At 33.9% G+C, this 3,874-nt stretch overlaps 1 pseudogene; it reads right to left on the bottom strand.

The window, feature by feature from the left end:
- Positions 1-2,523: 2,523 nt before the first annotated feature.
- Positions 2,524-3,632, bottom strand: LOC128174421 (uncharacterized; annotated as a pseudogene).
- Between the last annotated feature and the right edge of the window lie 242 nt (positions 3,633-3,874).

Genomic DNA, 3,874 nt, shown 5'->3' with positions numbered 1-3,874 from the left:
GCTTTTGACAAATATGGGAAATATATTTGTACTGAAGTCACTGATATCAAATACAAGTCATCTTAAATGACCATTCGATGTGTTCAAATATCATGCTGTGTAAAAAAAGAACCGGACACGAAAGCCACAGGGACTACCTTAATGGAAGCCCGGGTGAAATTAAAGAATTTATTGACAAAAGGGAACTGTGACTAAGTCATAAATATCTGAAATTAACTCATGAATTATCTAACACCAGTGTCAATTTATATTAGACACGACCATATACAAAGGAATAAAATTCTCTGATAGCTGGCGATTAGACATTCATTTATATATATATTACAATTAATAACAATAAATGATTCAAATTATAAATGTTTATACTCCACATTCACCCCCCCCCCCACCAATCTAACCTGGTTCTTAAGATTCAGTCTTCTTAATACATTCTTACATGTGTGCAGTAGCAAATTTTAAATCATTTCTTGATTGCTTTTTCTCTCCTGATGCACATTAACATTCTAAAATTGCTTAATTCAATTTTTAAGATTTATAAACAAAATGTTATATGCATGTGTATTCCCCTATTTGGGGCAATTGTAAAGTCTCCTAAACAAAGCAGTGACATCATTAGGCTAGGAATTACCCACATGGATCAAACACTACTGTAACATATGAATAAGATAAAATACTTTATTGGGAGTTGATTTTAATCAACTCTCCTATGCACTTACTCGGGCAAAGCGAGTTAAAGACAACACCTGGGGGTCATTAATGTACTTTACACCATTTGATCAGATGCATCATAATGACATTAGAAGATATTTTGTATTTTCCTGTTTCGTGGGGTCAGAGCAGCTGCTCCCATAAGGTCATGACCTACATTGTATTTGATGCATTATAATACATTAAGAAAGAAATACTCCTTCCTTCCCATTATAACTCATATAAAAATGATAATTATGTGTCTAGTACACTTACTTACATGTAATACACAAATTTAATAAGAAATTGTTTATACAGGGTCAAGACGGGGTCAACTCAAATAAGTCTGACAAATGAAAAAAATAACTTTTGCAATTAAAATGACAGAAACTTTACAAATGCGATAGGATAGGTAACGATGATAAGCTTATTTATAAATATTAAAAGATGATGATACAGTATGCTGTCAAAGGGAGATCACATTTAGAAAGTGAAAGTAGAACTTATGTATGCTGGCATCTCATTATATTGTGCTACTGCTACTACATGTATTATGCTTACCTATATTGGTCAGCATCATAATGATAATCCAATAAAACACAATAATGAATTCCTTTAGCTGATCTTAACTAAACCTTTTCTGCATATGGAAAACACAGACATGTATCATTGTATGTATACACGCGAACCCATCTAATCGAAGAGCTGGGTAAAACTAGTACCCGCTAATGATACCTGCAGACCTGTGTTGTGTACGTAACTTCAGACAAAGATCAGTTATTTTTATTTGTAACATGCATGTATTTTTATGACCTATTCTTCAAATCCACTTGCACCATTTTATTAGGTAAATAACAGCTTTAAGGTGGTGCAGGACACCTGCATATTGTGATGTATATTTCCTATTGAGATAAACAATAAAGTATATTAAATATTAATTACCGTAAATATTTACCCCCCATATAATGTTACCTAACATTGAAGCACAGTGGGTTAGAGCGTTTACATGTCTGTAAGAGCATTGGGGTCCAAGGTGTATTTTTGGTAATTTTACAATTGATATAAATGAATTTTCAAGGGGGGGGGGGGGGGGGGGGTTTAGACCCCTCACTCCCACCCCTTCTCTAAATCTGTGCACACGATGATGTACATATGTATGCACACAGAAGCAAATCTAACACCTGCAACCGCCACGGGAAGGGGGCATAATTTAATTTTTAATTTTGTATGTAATAATTATGTAGACCATTATACTTTCTATGACATGAAATGTTAAGATTATTGATTCACTGAAAATTCACTGCAAACAGTTCAACCCCAAATTGCACATAAAGTGCTGCTCATGTGTATTATAATATGGGAAGGGATCTCATCCTTCAGTTATGAAAATTATAATTTTTAAATGTATTATCGGACTTTGCATGTGGCCTTCATTTTTAATTAAACTGGTACAAAACAGTATTATTTAGGGGCAAACACTTGGTGCAGGTATTACTGTCTAATGACAGCATCTAGTTTTTAAATGTGAGCATAGAAATTGGAGTTCAGACATAATTGTCCATATTTCTTTTATAAATTCTGAAAATTCATTCAAAATGAGTTTCCAAAGGACAATTCAAAATGGTATATATTTTCAATACGCTTTGTATACATTGAAACTTGTAGTAGTCCACAATGCCTTGCAACTCATTCACCTGATTGGTTTGTCGATAAAAGTAAACAGTATGCAAATTTATGCCGACGTCACAAAATATAGTGGTCTCGACCTGTTCAAGGAACAATCTGCATAAAATAGTATAGTCTCTTTCACTATTGATGTTATTACTAGGTCAGGCATGGATCGAAAATTAATTCCTAAGGGGGATCTCTACTACGCATTTTAATTGTTGCAACAGCAGAAAAAACTATTTTTTGTATTGTCACATTTATTTCTAGAACACATTTTATCCACCCATTAATGAACTTAAAGTTTAAAATCAATATACGTCTAGAATTTATATTTGACAACAAGTACCTAAATTTTTTAAAATAGACTATAAACACGATCGAGGCACGATTTTTACTGTGAAACTGAAAGGGTCAAATAAAACCACGTGGTCTAAAATCTAAATGACAATAACATTCGCAGGGGTGTGTAGTGTTAAACTTTTTTAATTATTAATGCATTATACTTTAAAACTAGTCAGACCAATACCATGACTGTTCTAAGGGATAAAAATATATGTAAATCAATCTAAGAAAAAGAAAGATTGAGAATAAAATATTGAATAAGACTTATGTGAATGCAAAAGCAAATCATTTCTTGTTCAATAATCTTGTTTCATTACAGATCTTGACTTGTGTATCTGTGACTTGCCTATCCCGTTAGTATATACGTCCCTGTGCAAACGTACCTTCTGCAAAATTTCTTGTTTTGAGATCTTTCTGCAAAATTATCAATCCATTCACGACTTGTCAACATGTTTTCCATTTTTCCAAGCTCATCCAATTTGACATTTTTGAGATTTCATCACAATGCAAAGTGAAAACATTCTGCATTACATGCCTAAAACACTCAATCACCATTTGTTCATTAATAGATCCATGATTTCCGCACATTTCGTTGGGTCAGCTATAAAATGTAGACAACCTTGAAGAAATACATTGTGCATATCAGGGAAATCTTGGGCAACTTGAATTCTTAAACACGGTAGAACTTCTTCGGTCCATTTAGACGTGTACTTTGGGATATTTTTAAGAAACACTGGACTTTCTGAATCTGTCCGCGACAAAGAACTTTCCGATTGGTCGTAATGAACCCGTTTACATTGTCTATCGGAATCTGGACTATCTGTCTCTGAAGTTATGTCTGTTTCAGTGTCCGAATGGTTTCTTTTTTTCTGAGGAGATACGCAAGAGGATGTATCTGGGCTACAATCCTCGGGTGTCATCTCAGAGTCCGCCATGTTTCACCATAAGTGGCAGGGGCAGTTTCGCATGAGAGGTGGAAAAAGGGGAGACTCTGTTAATTCAGGGATATCAATTGTAAGAGTATTAATTGCATTCATTTCGTGTGATTAAAGGAGCTTTTTACGGCCATTTCATCCACATATATGACACTTTAGCATGTGTTTACTGTATCAGGTACATATAATAAAAATGCGAAACTGTGGCCATAATTTTTACTTTCGATTTTGTGCTCCAAAAG

The sequence above is a fragment of the Crassostrea angulata genome, chromosome 2 (assembly GCF_025612915.1).
Source record: "Crassostrea angulata isolate pt1a10 chromosome 2, ASM2561291v2, whole genome shotgun sequence".
Taxonomy (NCBI): domain Eukaryota; kingdom Metazoa; phylum Mollusca; class Bivalvia; order Ostreida; family Ostreidae; genus Magallana; species Magallana angulata.
Note: the sequence above shows the minus strand (reverse complement) of the source record. Positions and strands in the feature narration are given on the sequence as shown.